General features: G+C 40.8%; 1 long non-coding RNA gene across 2 annotated transcripts in view; it reads right to left on the bottom strand.

Moving 5' to 3' along the window:
• Window positions 1-6906: 6906 nt before the first annotated feature.
• The window catches only part of LOC121890652, a 35377-nt gene continuing 25840 nt past the window's right edge, over window positions 6907-16443 (bottom strand). Inside the window, exons 3-5 of one of the 2 annotated variants that reach the window (XR_006093871.1) lie at window positions 7912-8236; window positions 7680-7785; window positions 6907-7452 (exon numbers count right to left, since the gene is read on the bottom strand). This is a non-coding gene — a long non-coding RNA (uncharacterized LOC121890652). Of the gene's footprint in view, window positions 7453-7679; window positions 8237-16443 lie in introns of both variants that reach the window. The other variant, XR_006093870.1, reaches the window with a different exon arrangement.

Genomic DNA, 16443 nt, shown 5'->3' with positions numbered 1-16443 from the left:
GCTAACACAGAATGTAGCCTTGATGTGTCATTTATCGGCTCTCCTTGATCTTTCTTAAATATGTCTACCTCTTTTTTCATTTCCCTGTCCCAACATCCAATGAATAAAGCACTTTCACTTCAAAGTGTAGGTGTATTTATTTTTGAAAAATCCCATGTGGAAGGCTGTGAGGCCTGTTGATCACTGCTCATGCCATTCTCTTTGATGTGCACACATACGTTTTCTACTTAAGTAATTCCTGACTCAGAAAAAAACCCTCTATGGAAGATTTTGTTTGTCCCTAAGACACAGTGTGGAAAGATCACAGATGTGGGTTTTTTTTCTTTTTGCCCATTGGGACTAACAAGAATAGTTTCACCACTGCTTTTTTAATGAGACAATTTGACCTGGAGATTGCAACACTGATTCTTTACTAAGTGAAGATACAAGGACTCACTTGGCAAAAATAAGTCTGTGTAAAAGGAGTTGCGTTGTCCTGTGCCCAGCAACCAGTGCAGAAAACCCACTGTACTTCGAGAACAGGGTCAGATTTGAGCAGGTCACGCTGTTCGGCCAGGATCAGACTCCCCAGTATCATCCCGGTAGTGGTCCAACATGACAGATGTGAGGTGTCAGGAACTAAAATGAGCACTTTATTTTTTCCTGTGCAGTGTGTCATAGAGGAAGAAAAGCAATACAGCATTTGGAGCCTCACAATGTCCCAACAAAAAGACGAGCATGTCAGAATTTTGTTGCCTTCTCTTGTCTGGTTTGACATTTTCTATGAAGTGTTCCATGACATTGACCCATACAAGGTCTTCCGCATACAGCTTTACACATGGTAGGCAAAAGACAGATGATGTTGATAGTTGGATGACTGGACGATTCTGCACCTGCATCCAAACATTCACTGCCATGTGTAGCAAGGCAGAAAGTAGTGGTGTGAAGGCTGTGGTTGAGTTCACCTCCCATCACAGACCTTCAATTAATGTATGCGTTTTTATTAACTGTAACTATGATCTCTCCCTAACCTCAACAAATCGTTGCCTAATGCCAACCTTATTTTATTTGCCATAACCACAAACTTTCTCTAACCTTAACCATACTGTAGACTCCATGCGCAGATAGAACAGAAAGAGGGAATTTGAAAAATATTGGCATTGGACATCTGGACACAGTAACACTAAGGGCCCTACCTTACACCAGGTGCCAAGCGCGACGCAAGTATCTTTGCTAGTTTAAGACCGACACAGTTGTCATTTTCCTGTCCAGCATCCACGTTGTTTAAATAGCAAATGCACTTGTGCCCATCTAAATGCCCATGGGCGTGTTTGTCTTAAAATGAGGTGTGGTCAGGTGCATTGTTGGCCCATTGCTGTCTTGAGGCAGTGGAAATTGATTGTGCAATTAACAAAAACCTGGTCTGACGTCAAGTCACAAATGGATGCGCAGCTGTGCACAAACATGCAAAGATTACAAATAAAAGGGTTACAATGTGAAAGACTATTATTGTGGGTGTGAGGTGAAAACAATGATTAAACTAAAGAAGAAAACTACTCTGGACAGCTCCTATCTGCTGTCAGCAGCAGGTTCAGCACCTTGGAGAGCACCGCAGCACATTGTCCTGACAACTGTGTATGATTTTTTACATGACATACAAAATTAATGATTTAATTTTTGAAAAATATTTAACAAATATTCTTTAACATTTTGAGATTACATGGATCAGGTTTCCATACTATTAGCAATTAGAACCCTTGCTGATTTTACCTGTTACTCCATGACTGAACAAAATGATTTTAAAGAGAACCAAAGCTGTAATTAAAAAAATAAACCTTTTCAAAAAACAAACGAAAACAAATTTGCAAACGGAAAACTGGTGGTCTTCTTCCTCCTTGGGTTCACAGGCGAGGGGCACCAGAAAGGGGTTGGCCACTAGAGGGTCCAGGAGCAGTAGGGGCCAGTGTGCTCGTAATGGATTGTGTGGTTTCTCTTCGTGCACAAGCAGATCTGTTTCCTCTGCAGAGAAGCACTCCTTCTTACTACTTAGCAAATCTGCCATTATAATAGCAATCCGGCAAGGTGCAAGCACACCTGGTTTTTAAAGGGTTTTTAAATGTCAACCTCTTCAGCTAACCTCAGTGTCAACCTCAGTCAGGGATCACAAAAGTGATTGCTGTTCATCCTAAAGGACACTATGGTGGATAAAGTGAAAATTACATTTTATTTAAGTTGATGACAATTATGCTTGTTACCCTAAGTGCAACATAACCATTGCAAGTAAAAAGCCAGTAAGTACTTTATCAAACCACCTGTTCAACAAGCATGAACATTTAGAAAAACTGCAGTTTCTCATCCACCACCAATATGTTTTACACAACCACAGCACACTGGTTAAGGTACCATGGCACATATCCCATATAGAAATTGAGAAACACCCATTTGATTTGTATCACAATGAAATCGGGAGATAACGGGAAATTACCAATTGGGACGGGACAATAAAGCTGCAATGTTGAACCTTTAATGAAAAGGCTGTATTAGATCCGGTAGCCTCCAGAGAGATCAAAACGCACCTGAGCCCCTGCACACAGCTGTTGAAGGAGGAAAAACATCTTTTTTTAAAAAAAAAAAAAAAAGCTCACATCTCTCAAATTGGCTCATTTAGAGTATTTTGTTCTCAAGGTGGTTTATTTCATAAATTTAATTTCCTGTGTAGCAAAAGGTAATTCATCATACATATAATGCTATCCTTTGAAGGCTGCTTTAACATAGCAGGACCAGGCATTTGGGTTACTATATAAAATGAGAGTATGTATGTGGTAGGATGTGTTTATTATGTTATGCGGAATTTACACTAATCTGCATTGTGCAGCAAAATAAAATGTACCTGATGCCTGCTGCTTCGCACACGCGCTCATGCTTTAACAAGTAGAACAAAGTTTAGAGAAATAACTGTGGATTTAAAAGCAGGTGTATATGACAGCTCCCGCTGCTTCCACCTACTGTGATTGTTGCAACAGCAAGTCTGTTAAGGATAAGAGGATTTTTTTTCACTTCCCACTCTCTGGCTCACCTCTCCACCAACTCTCCACAAATACAGAATCTGAGCAACCTATGTGCACCAAGTTATGCAACAGAAATACTCGGGGACACATTGGCCGAAGCATTTTCACTTTGGTTTTTTTTGCATTTACTTTTTGTCTAACCAGATGATCACTACATATTTCCTTTGTGTTGGGTGGCGTTCCGTGTGCAAAATTAGGCGACAATGACTGCCCTCTCAGTGCAAGTCTTCAATGGCTCCCTGAAATGCTTCTTGTTTCTCTGTTGCCTCATTATAATCCTTTGTGTGTCCTCTGTGAATGGCTGATGATTATGCAAATGTGCCATCAGAGAGCAGCATGGGTAATTATCACAGCAGAGAATGAGGCTTTTTCAAATTCTCTGACTGCTGAAGAAAAAACCATGGGTCTTCGGTGTGTGTGAGAGTGTATATTTATCAGTTTGGGCAAGCTAGGGGCTTTGAAATTGTGGCCATGGTGATGCTTACCAAATCCGTAGAGGGTTTCATGAAATTATTGTTATTGAGTATTTTTTTAATCCTGTGTAGAAATACTCCATCTGTTCAGGGAGTTGAATAGTGAATTTGATCCAAAAAAAAAAAAAGTTGTTTATTTTATCCTGTGCAAACCTATTTTTCATCCAGCTGTTTTATCTCTTCAAGCTGCTGCCCATCTACTTGAGTCTGATTTTTATTATCTGTATGCTTGCATAATTGGCACCTGATGTACTCTGGCTATGATTGACATGGAGGCAGACACATCCAGAGTGTCAGTATCCACTCAGGCACTAAGGAGGGCAGCTAGGAGGTGCAGAGGCCCGCTGTGAACAGGTGGGGTCCTGCCAGCAGACCTCTGCACATCTCTCGGGGGAGTGAAATCTGTCATTTTATGAGAAGTGGAATGTGCAGATAAACTGGGAGAAACAGATGGAGATAGATTGAAACAGACAAATAGAGTTAGAGGGGAAAAAAAGAGAAAAGCAAGACAACGCAGTTAAGAGCCTGTGGTTCAGGAGGAAATGGGAGAGGCACAGATTCCAACAGAGAGGCCGGTTTTGAAAGCTTCAGTACCCAGACTGAGAGGCCCCCTGACTGGGGTGTAGGGAGGTAGACTGCCTGGGGTCAATTAACCTCTAGAGCAGCCAATGCTAGGCTCTAAGGAACACTGGTTTTTATAGATACTGACGAGGCACAATTTGTCTTCTTGAACTGAGAGGGTGCTTGCATAAAGCAGGTCATGGGGCAATGAGGCATAGAAGGCATACCAACTAGACTGTCCTCACTTTGGCCTGGCATGTCACTTCATTTCAGGAACACTTCCTTTAGTGGGGTCAGGTGCAGAAAGACCTTTTTGAAGGAACTTCAACAGCAGCAAAAAAGTTGGGAGTTAACCTCAGAAAATGCATTTGCAATTGATCTATTTTCATTGTTTTAGAGAACAAAGGTGTGTCATCTTTGAGCAATCTAGACAATGGGTTCAAACTAAAATCTGAGGGACTCTGGTAGGGTAGCTTGCAACAGCCACTGTGGATAGAAACACAACATAAATCATCATCCCGAAAAGTTGCCTTCCCCTTTCAAGAAATAAAAGTCCATTTGTCAGTGAAGTCAGCAAACTTCCCACAGTTCTTATAGCTGCCTGCCATGCTGCTAAACAAACCGACTGAGCAGAAAGGCCAAGGCTATGATATGTGTATCTGCAAGGATCTGACATACTCCATTTTCTTCTCTCGCATTCCTAATGTGATTAAGTCAGACCAGTTAATGTAATAATCTTGCAACAATGCACAGTATAATGCTCCAATCAATGCCAATAAAACTGCACCCCTTCCTCCTATTTGCCATGACAAAAACACACAAGTCATCAAGTCTGTGTTTGCTCCTCCTCACCTCCTTCCATTTCATCTCACTCTATATGCATTCCAATGCAACAAATAAACAACAAAGACATGTAAAGGAAAAGGGGAAGAAAGTGACACTAGGATTCACATGAAATATAAAACATCTCATATCAAGCATTTCTTGATAGCTTTGGCATTTGAATTCCTTTCATGTGAAGACAGGCAGTATCTCCTCTGTCTGTCTCTCTGTCCATGTCCGTCTCCTCTCTCTTTCCTCCCATCGCTCTGTGGGAAGCTGTCAGAGAGGCAGAGAGCATGCATCAGAGGGAAATGGCAGCAGTGCATGTTGAGGGCCTGTGTGGATCTCAGCATGTCTAAGGGCCATTAAAACGTATCATTATAGGGCTATTTCAGCTGCAGTTCTTAAGGGAGGAAATGAAGAGAGAGGAGGAGGATGAGGAGGTGATCAGAAGGAGGTGAAGAGTCAGACATTTTGGTGTCCATCTGGCCCGCCTTGACCAGGCACTTTCTCTTTCTTGGTCATACATACAATTTGTTTCTTTGTCTCATCTTTTCTCTCATGTCTGTATGCATCATATCCACACACATTTGCTGCAAAATCAGTATCAATAATCTTAGTATTTCTGGCCACATTTTGTTTTCTGCAAAATTTGCGGAAATTGGGATCACTTCTTTGATTCCCAACTCTTTGTTCTTTTCTTTTTTAAGTTCATCTATCAGTAACATCTGCCGTGTCTGCTCAAAAACATCGTTAGAACCAAAAAAGATAGTCTAATTGACTGACAAAAATTTGCTTGTATTCTATGTGGTTATATATGGAGATAAAGAATAAAGTAGATAGGGGAGAATGATAAAGGAAATGTTAGCAGCGTGGCTCTAGGATTGGGAATGCCTGTCAGTTGGTTTGTCCAACACTTTGGTCAAGACTGAAATATTTCAACATCTACAAAATGGATTGGCACACAACTGTGTACAGGCATTCATAATTCCCAGAGGATGAATCCTACTGGCTTCGATGATCCCCTGACTTTTAGCGCCACCATAAGGTTGACATTTAGTAAAATGTCTTGACAACTGTTCAATGGATTGTCATGACATTTGGTACAGACATTTATGTCCTCCTCAAGAGGAGGAAACATTGTTGATCCCTTAACTTTTCCTCTAGCACTATCGTCGAGTCAAAAATTGTATTTGTCCAAAATTAAAGCAAAGCCTGTGAGCTAATTCAGGAAGCCCAACTTGAGTTGCTGCTCCACTCACATGGCATACTGTCTTCATTGCAAAATATTTCCAACACACCCTTATAATCATGTTGGCGTACTTAAGTCGTCAGTGCTCTGCTCACACTTTTGCTGTATCCCACTCCCACAAAAAATACTCTAATTCCATCCCAATCCCTTTTTTTTGGAAAGGTAGTCTTTAGGCAATGCAATGATTGTGTTTTGATGTTCTTGCCATCCTTTTCTTAGATTACTTTGTGTTCTACTGCACAGCCATTTGGCCAGTACATTGGCAGTACCAAGAACACTAGTTCACCTGTGGTAATATGGCAGAAGGGATACTTTGCCTCAATCCAAAGACTAAAAATGACTTCACTAAAGGGCATAAAAACATAAATAACACATTGGCCAGGAGTCCCTGTGTTTTTTCTAATGAGGGCCTGCTGTTAGATCCCTGTTTCTAGCTCTTTTGGAAGGATCACACCATGCCTACCTTAATTGAATATAAACCCAAACATGGCATCTAATGTTGTATTTTGATGTGTTTATATACCACTGACAAGTTATTTACATTACCATGGCAAGGATCACAGTTGCATGATTATATGGCCCTACTGTTACACTCTTAATATGGTGACAAAAAATTGCACCTTGCAAGAGAGCAGCATTGAGGACTAAGGAGTCAGGGGCCAGGACGATGCAGACTATATAACACTTTAAAAAAAAAAAAAAAAAAAAAAAAAAACTTGACATGACAAATGTCTCTTAACCAGTTAAGAGGTATTTTTATGAGGAACTTTTCAACCTCCCAAAAAATTTTAAAACAAGTGCAGAAAGACTGTACCCTCAACATACCCCAGAGGGTGGCCTGACAAATATAGAAGGTTTTATCCAAACATTAAAAACACTGCCAGGAAACTTAGGGCTAGCGCTATCTATCAGAACCAGCTAACACTTGCACAATGAGTCCAGGGAGTTTATATGTTGCTGTGCAGGAACAAAACTGTGTCCACATTTTCTGGATTGAGGGTGGTACGCCTTTCCTCAATTAGTCTCCCAGCAACACTGAAACTCCTCTCTGACAAGGTACTTGTTGCTGGGATTGCCAGCAGCCTCCTGGCAACAGGCACTAGTCCACCTAACATCTCCTGCCAGAAGTTGAGAAGGGACTGGGAGCAGATTGTCTCTGTAGGCTCGTTCATATATTTTAGCAGCAATTGGCGGACCCATGACTCCTTAATAGTATCACCACTGTCTTTCTCCCTCTCATTCTCCTGCACACAACTTGCGAAGAAGTTGTGCACTTCTGTGGCCATTGGGAGTGGATCTTTTGAGGAAAAAAGACAGATTGTTATGGAACAATGCACTTTTATTATAATTCTTTGTATAGTGTAAAATACCAATTTGTCCTAATATTGATAGAGGTAATTTTCAACTTGTAGGAAATTAGTGTGTGTGTGTGTGTGTGTGTGTGTACACTGTACGCCTCTCTATAAGTGAGGGAGAACATTTTGTAATTATATTGGAATTTTTCTGTGAGTGCTCTGTCTGTACCTCCTCATACCCCTCAGCATTGAGAGTTTTTCTTCAGAAATATTTCAGGCTAGGAGAGAGAGAGTTGTGGCGATCTTGTGGTAAAGGTGGATTTTCAATTTCAACTCTTTCAGGCAGGAGAAAAAAAAATCAGATGATATATGCAACATTATTACTGGATAGGGCCCAGCTGCTGTTAGCTACTTGAATGACCACCTACAAAACAATTCAAATCAGCACTGTATTATATTACCTCTTTCACAATCACACTGTCTCCATCCCAAAGCAACAATCCCCTCAGCAGGGTTGCCTTGATCGGGAGGATGAGGTGGAGAGTGGGTGTCTGATCAGTGGAGAGGTGCCTGGTAGCCTCATCGAAAGGTTCCAAGAGGTGGATGAGGTCTTCAAGAAGGTCTGGATCTATGTTGTTGACATAATGGAGCTTGTTTTGGTGAAGCTGGACCTCATGCAGCTTACCAGACTTCAGAGTATCTCTTACATATTGGAGCATTGCAAGTCTGGTATTCCACCTCGTCTCCACTGCTTGCTTCAGTGATCTGTGCAGTGCCTTTTGTAATCTGAAATTCAAGGAAGAGACAGTGCACACTAAGCATCTAGGGCTAAGTGATAAAAATTTCAATTTGTTGACTGAGATTTTTTAAATATTAAATGTTTCAGTCATAAAAAAGAATTACAGTTGAAACAGTTAAGTCAAAATTGCCTAATGAACAAAGCCTTTGCAATTTATTAATTACAGCAGTTGATTTTTCATGTTGATTTTATTTATTATATTTTATAATTATTTAAACAGCCTTACCAGGCAGGCGTGACAGGACTGTAAAATATTTTACCCAGCTCTTTTGAAGTGTGTGACAAAGGTCTTTGCATCCCAAACCCGAAGGACTGACTCCACAGTCTTTCTGATGTTGTCTGATGTCTGATGTCTGTTGTCTGATGCTGTCATGGGTTTTGACACCCACAATCTCCCTTGTGGCCAGGACCCGGTTCAACATCTTCCAACCAAGAATGTAATGGACTGTAATTGTGATGTAGTGTGTGTTTGTCCTCTCTTTTGCCCAAAGGTTATTGGTTACAGCACAGTCTAGGCACTATCATTATATTAAGAGATGAAGCATTACAAAAAAAGAAGAAGAAAGACACAAAAGACAATGATAAACATCGTGTAGCGTGTTATACATTTAGTTATAGTAGGTCCGTAGCCAGTCTAGTACTCAGAAGGGTGTTTTTTCCCCAAAAAAGTGGACCTTTTTATTGTAGCTGGACACATTAGGTTGTAGGCTACCTTACTGCAGGGTTACTGCATGAGACCAACATTAAACATTACAAAATGATTGTAAATGATTGTAAATTCCTTTCACTCGTCTTCAACATGGCGAGAAACTGTACATGCACTCGGCAGGACATCTCCGACTTTGATGCTGCCTCCATATTTAGCACCGATGTGAGGGACCTCCTTAGCAATAATGATGAAGCCTTGTCCCTACAACAGTGAAGGGTCTTAAATCTTGGCTGCACATGTGAGCAATCATGTTGTTTAGTTGAGACTTGACCACCACTGGCACTTTACACTTCGCAAAAGAGGTAATTCTTGGCTGCGTTTTGCTACCACCTGCGTGTGCTCTGAAGGCCACTTGTCCCCGAATCAGTGGGACAAACAGCATACAGAGTTTTAACACTGTCACCCTCGACTCTTAGGAACTTGTTTAAAACTTCATACTTGCCTGAAAGCTCTGTCAGTGTGATACACAGATCATTGTCCTTTACTCTGCGTTGCAACACTGTCTTCCCTGTATCTTACTCCGACTCCATTGTTGGCATTTGAATTTTGGTGGCTGCACCATGCGTCGCCAATCCACAAACGTCATGCACAGTCACATGGCTGAAACCAACTAGCAACCAGCCACCAGTGCAGACAGGAGTGAATAAAAAAGAATTAAAAAAAGACAATACAATGACTAGCATTATGTTCAAAATAAAGAAAATAGCCTTTATTCATATTAGAGCTGCATATTTATATATAAAAACTGACCCATTGACGATTACTCCTGTCACATCCCAACTTCATCTGAGATTTTATATGTGTTTGGGTTGAACGCACTGCATCAGTTGTCTTTTCCCCTGCATTTACTGTAAAGTCATGGATGCCAGAGATGGGGCCTTTGCTCTTAAGGGCAATAGCACCTCAGTAAACTCCAGGCAACACAGACACAGACTGAAGACAACAAACAGATGTTGTTGCTTTGTGGGGTCTTTTCAGAGGACAAACAATCAGCCTCCTGCAAGGCCAGAATGCAGCAGCTTGATTCCAGCAGCCTCTATGGCTGGATTTCATGACCACCAGGAGGTCCCATCTCACCACATGGCAGTTTGGGAGAGATAAACAGCGGCACCTCAGGGAAAATAGGAGGACGTGGCATACATGTCTTCTGGAGTGGAGAACAACAATGCTGGCAGTAGTGGCAGCGACACCTTTTAAGAGGTTTCTCATCTGCTGCACAATACCACGACAGCTCTGGAAGAACACTCTGCCACAGTGTATCACAGTGGACTCTCACAAGAGGGGGCAGAAGAACAAGTACAACAGTTTTTGTTGGACAGAAAAATGGAGTGAGAAAGGGGGTACCTGCCGAAAGTTTAGGGGCTCTAAAAGGAATTTTCCTGCAAAATTTCAGACCTATGTACTGTAGCTCCATGGGAAAAACCCTGTGTGAAATAAAAGTGAAATCAAGAGATGGTATTCTGTTATTTTTGTTGATGTCACTTCTCAGTCAGAGAGATTGTTTGGAGGCAGATCATTGACTGAGGTCTGTTCCATTTACTGCACTATTGGAGGAATCAATGGGACATACAGTTAATGAGGAATTCATGGTTTCCTGCTTCACTGAACACACATGGACCAATGCCTGAATGTAACATCCCATTTATGCTTATTATCCTGCATTAAGCTGCCCATATTATCAATTAGCAACATTGTACTATTATTGTATCCACAGTATGTTGCAGAATTACTGTAGGCTTTTAGGAAGTAGCTTTTCAGAAGTAGCAAAACTAATAAATTCAAACTTGTAATGTTGTATATAATCTTAGATTTTAATATATTATAAGCTAAATTGTTGCTGCAAAAAATGTGAAATTAAATGATTCAATGTTGACTGACACCCACACAGTTAAAATATATTCCATCATTATTAATCTGAAAAGAATTCATCTTTTCTCATAAATTTTTAACAATTTATATTCCATTTAGCCAATGTATTCAGCCGCATAAAAACAGTAATCCTGACTTTATACACTATGTTACATAATTAGTTTTTTGTTATTTTCTGTCCATACATAATGGAGAAAAAACACAAAAAATACTGTATGTGTCAATCATCCATAGAATAAAACGCATAAATATGTGAAAATGGGAGCAAAAAGCGTAAAACATCAGCAGTCCTGCTGGTTTCTCTGCTAATTAATGGGGCCAAAACACTTTTTCACAACTTTTCTTTCTCTTAAATAAGCTTTTATTTTGCTCTGGCCAACAATGGGAAACAGGGAGATGCTGGCTGAAACAGTGGCTGGCTAAATATGGGCCTTTCATCCGGCTTAACTCTACAAATGGACCTCATTGTCTTGAGGAATTCGATTTTCTGCCATTCTACGGGCACACTGTGTCCCTCTCTGGGGTCCGACTGCAGCAAGCAGGGCCCTTATCAACAGCACTCAGGGTGTGGAATTGAGGAATTGAGTTCTGCTTCAAATCAAACCATGAGAAAGAACGACAGAGAGAGACCAGGAGTGAGAGAAATGGAGACGAGGAAAGAAGAAGAAGAGAGAGAAAGACGCGGGAGAGGAGAGGGGCTTCAGGATAATTCTCCAGATGCTTCCACTCTCCCACTTAGACACAAACCACACACACTCACAGATCACATGTGCACCTGTTCAAGCACACACAAGCGCATACTGTAGGCACAACACATGCGTACAGTATAATCACACATGGACACACATGAGTACCAACACACTGTGTAAAATTTGCCAGTAAACCCATTGACGGTGCTCCCAGCGGGAAAGCTTTTATACGCTCTAATTTCCAGTGTTATCTCCTCGTGCTCTGAGCCAATGCCCAAATAGAGCTGTTTTTATCTACTAGATAAAGGCTGTGTTCTTTTCTATGTGTGGGTACCCTTGTGTGTATGTGTATTTGGGTGTGTGTGATGATGTGTAATGTGTGCTTACATTTACAGTATATGCAAGGTCCACAGTTATCTATTGCTTACTGCGTACTGTCCTTGCAAGAGAAAAGGGTACTAGAACATTTTGTTAGTCCTAATTAAAATTTGCTCAGAGTTGATGTTGAAATTAGGCAACACATCCTGATAATTAAACTACATGGGTTGATTGTATCATGCACTCCAGAATGACCCATAGGAGCGTTTTCTAACTTCATCACTGTTTAAAAATAATGATTTTAATGATTTTATGGTTTGACAATGTGGTGGTTAAGGTCTGGTTAGGTTTAGGCACAAAAACACTTGGTTAGCAGTTGGAAATGGGAAGAGAAACACAGGTCTACTACAGCTAAGTCCACTTTTTGCCATCTATCTATCTATCTAGCCATCATCCAACCTGCCTCCTCCGAATATGGAAATTTGTCACCTTATATTGACGTCATCTGAACTGCGCCACATCTCCAGGTCATAATTACTACGGCCGCTAGATGGCGTCTGTCACTCAAACGTAACTAAAGGTCATTTTGGTGGCCAAATTTTCGACCTATACTGTTGTTTTTCTTTTGCGGATGGGCTAAAATTAGAGCTTAATACTGTAGCAAAAAGAGAGTCTGCTGATTTGAAGACATGCAAAAGCAGAATTCATGCAAATATCTTAGTTTTAAAAAGAAATACCAAAAGCAGGGGAGGTAAAAATAAACAAAAAAAGAATACAACAGTTGAGTAATGGGGATCCGAACAAAGAACACTGCATCATCAAAATGAATTTACAAATTCATATATTCAGGTAAATACACATACAGTCAAATCCTGGCTATTGTATTTTGGAGAGGAACATTTCCTTTGTAAATACACTCTAGAAGAAAGGAAACTATACATCTGGTCAGTAAAGGGCCAGATATACTCCAAAACAGATACAGACAATAGACAGGGATGCAGGTCTGTTTGGTGGATGTGTTTGCACAGGTGCAGTCAGCATGTTAAGTTGAATCCTTGCCACTAAGCAGATGTTTAAAGTATAATTATAGATGTTTGTGCGTCACAAAAGATGCACCTTTTGTGTACTCGAGGAAGCAAAACATTGTCATATAATCGACTTCACCAAAGCACTCATTGCTGTAGACATGACATACAATGCTGCGCCTTATTTTTGTCACTGCTCTCTTCCTCAGGCTGATGTCATGTATCCCATTTAACCAATTAACCAGAGAGAGAGAGAGAGAGAGAGAGAGAGAGAGAGCTTGTTACAGGTAAGGCAGGAGCAGATGCACACTCATACAGAACACACTCACCACTACAATCAATCTGATGTGTAGTAGTGCAATTTATGGTGGGGCAAGCACTAAGTCACCTTGTGTCATTCGCCAGCACACGGTAACTAGGCTCAGTGGTGTTCTAAAACCACCACAGGGCAACAAGCCAGTGTGTGAGGTGTCAAGGCTAAGTTACACATTGAGGTGTGACATTAGCACCAGTTGTTGGGACAATAAAGCAAGGTTGCTAGGTGCTCAACGGGAGCTTGCACCCACTGAGCTCAAGTTATCTGAAATGTCTTTTCTGGGCTGCAGCAGTTAAGTGGTGCCCGGTGCAGCCAAGCCACGCATCTCTGTAGCAGGCCAAGAGGAAAAGCCGTAATTTATAGTAGAGGGTAATAAAAATGGGGGCAGAGAATTATTCAGTTTGAGTTGTGAGTCAATATTTAGGAACTTTGCAGTCATTTTAATCAAAATGATGAATTTTCAATATGTCTTTTGTTAAGAGTAGAACTTACATAGTCCAATTTTTTGTATGTGATGTAATGTACTGTGCAGCAGCTCAAGGATGCAATGTGTTTAAAAGGGTTAGGGTTAGCAGTATTATATTGCAGTGGGTGATATGATGTATGTATAGTATGTATAGTTTATATCCTGCACAAAAATAAGTGATTTTTAACACTAAATTGAAAAGTACTCATGCAGTTGAGGTCATGGCCAAAGCAGTATTTTTGTGCTCTTTTTCTCTTTGCTAATGCTGAAATTCTCCTTTACTGAATTTTCAACATAGAATTGTTGGTGAACATCTGGTCTGGCTTTATGTAAAAAGAAAAAACAACAAAAAACAAAACGTTTCATAGTTGTATGCGTCCACCAACCAGTCAAGTTGCAGTTCACATCCATGTCTGTCCAGACTCATAATATTTGTAGTGAAGACTTTGAAGGAATTTAATAAAAGGTATTAAGTGTATTTTCCTTGTATGTGTTCACATGCTTGACCAATAAAGTTGATTCTTATAGAACACAAAGCTGAAGCTACAAATTCAAACATATGGATGCTTCACGCACATCTTCAACACACCAGCACCGAAGATCTATACAATCACCACAGTTTCAAGGTGGAGACCCAAGATTAGTGTCACCAATTCAGTATCCGACCAAATGTGAAATATGGTCACAATCTCTCTTCTGTTCCTGAATTATGGCGTTGAATAATGGCCAGAAAAGTGTTTTTGCAAAACATTATGATGTTACAGTGAAGTTGACCTTTGACCTTTTGGATATAAAATGTCATCACTTCATCATTTTATCCTATTAGACATTTTTGTGAAACTTTGTCATAATTAGCGTATGACTTCTTGAGTTATGGCCAAAATTGTGTTTTATTAGATCACAGTGACCTTGACCTTTGACCTTTGACCACCAAAATCTAATCAGTTCATCCTTTAGTCCAAGTGGATGTTTGTGCCAAATCTGATGAAATTCCCTCAAGGTGTTTCTGAGATATCACGTTCATGAAAACGGGACAGACGGATAACCCATAAACATAATGCCTCCGGCCATGGCTGTTGCCGGCACAGAAGCATAAAAAAAATCAAACTCTTTTGCAACCCTGCTTTGTTGCTTTGCATATAATACCATGCAGCAAGACATGATCATTTCCCTCTTTGATGTGTGCATGTAATACAACAGCCACTAGTCTTACAAATGCTCAGGGCATCCCTGTCCCTCCCACTGGGCAGTAACACACACATATAGACTTGTAATGATTTTTAGCTATGGGGGAGCCAAGCTTCACATACACCGCTGGCAGTTGTACCAGAACAAATGATGTTGCTCAGTTAGTGGGTGAGAGAGAAATCACATTGATAGAGCATGTGCTACAATGAGCTTGGTTTGCTACGGTGAGGTGTGTGTGAAAGTGCCACAGGACTTGTTTACATGTGTCTTTTTGATAGCATATGTAAACCCCCCAAGTATGTCTGTATGTGTGCTTATCGAGTTAGATATGGCTATTGTTAACCATTAAGTGTGAAGCCAACATTGATGTGTGTGAGGGAGATGAGTTACCCAGCCGACCTTGACCACTTTTTCACCTCCATTATTGCGCCTGACTTTTATATATGTGAGCATGAATGAGTACAGTATGTAGTATATGTTCATACTTGTGTGACCCCGAGTGAATGTAGTGCATGTAAGATGGAATGGCTGTCTGCGTAGCATAAAGATTTCCTCCCTTAAGCCCCTACTATGCAGACTGGCACCTTTACAGCTCTATTTTCACCCTTTTTATTGTAATAATTCAGGCAAGTGTGTTAAATGAGCACGCCGCTGATTTAGTATTGTATTTCCATAAAGTTGGGGAACTTGCTAGAGGCAGATTACAAAAACAATGGTCAAAATTGAAGCTGCAAAGCCTGAGATAGCCTCAGTCTTAGACCCTATAACGGGTTGAGCTCCAAAGACACTGGATTCTACACTTCCCATTATGTCTAAGTCTTTTTGCTTGACCTGGTGCTGGCAAAACAAACAAATCTTTTCTACTGAGATTTTTGTGAGTTCGGTATGTACCCAGTCTGCACTGGTACATACTGCGTCCAGAAAATAGCCACAGCTTCACTCCCTGAGTCTGACACTGATAAAAGCTCTCACTTTCCCCTGCTACCTCTGCTTTTATATATCATCAAACTAACAGCCAGCGATCAAAATGTAGCATTACAACTTTCAGCTGTGTTAACTCACTTGAGTACCGTCTGACAAAGTTTATCTTGCTTTAGTTTGAGCAGTGCAGGTGTTGATGGATTGATACGTGTTTTCCCCTCTGGGCTTGCCATAGCTGTAGGCACTCACTGCTGAGACCGTTCAGTACTACAAACCTGTCTACTTGACTTGACCTGACTCAGCTCAGCTACTGACAATACCAGCTCGTACATACTCGCTGCCCGTGACTCTTCCCATACATGCTGAGCTGCTGACTTAATGCCAAAGAATACTGAAGGGACCTCTTCGGAGATCGGGGCCAATTTTGCTCATGTAGTCAGACAGCAGACTCAGTAGCCTGTTGATACTATTCCTGGCTGCCTGCAGAGTTTAGCGAGACTCGTTGCTAAAGTTTGGTTGACAGACTACTTGTAGTGCAGGTTATTGTTAATAATTGTTTTGCATAGTGATTCAAATACCTCTCAAGGTTAAAGTAAAACACTTAGTGATTGCATAACTTATCAGCTTTATGTAGCCTACAACTACTCGAAAACCCAAAGGTTCAACATCTCCCTGCCTGATAAACACGCACAT

Source organism: Thunnus maccoyii, chromosome 23, assembly GCF_910596095.1.
Source record: "Thunnus maccoyii chromosome 23, fThuMac1.1, whole genome shotgun sequence".
Taxonomy (NCBI): Eukaryota; Metazoa; Chordata; class Actinopteri; order Scombriformes; family Scombridae; genus Thunnus; species Thunnus maccoyii.
This window is presented reverse-complemented; position numbering and strand designations above follow the sequence as displayed.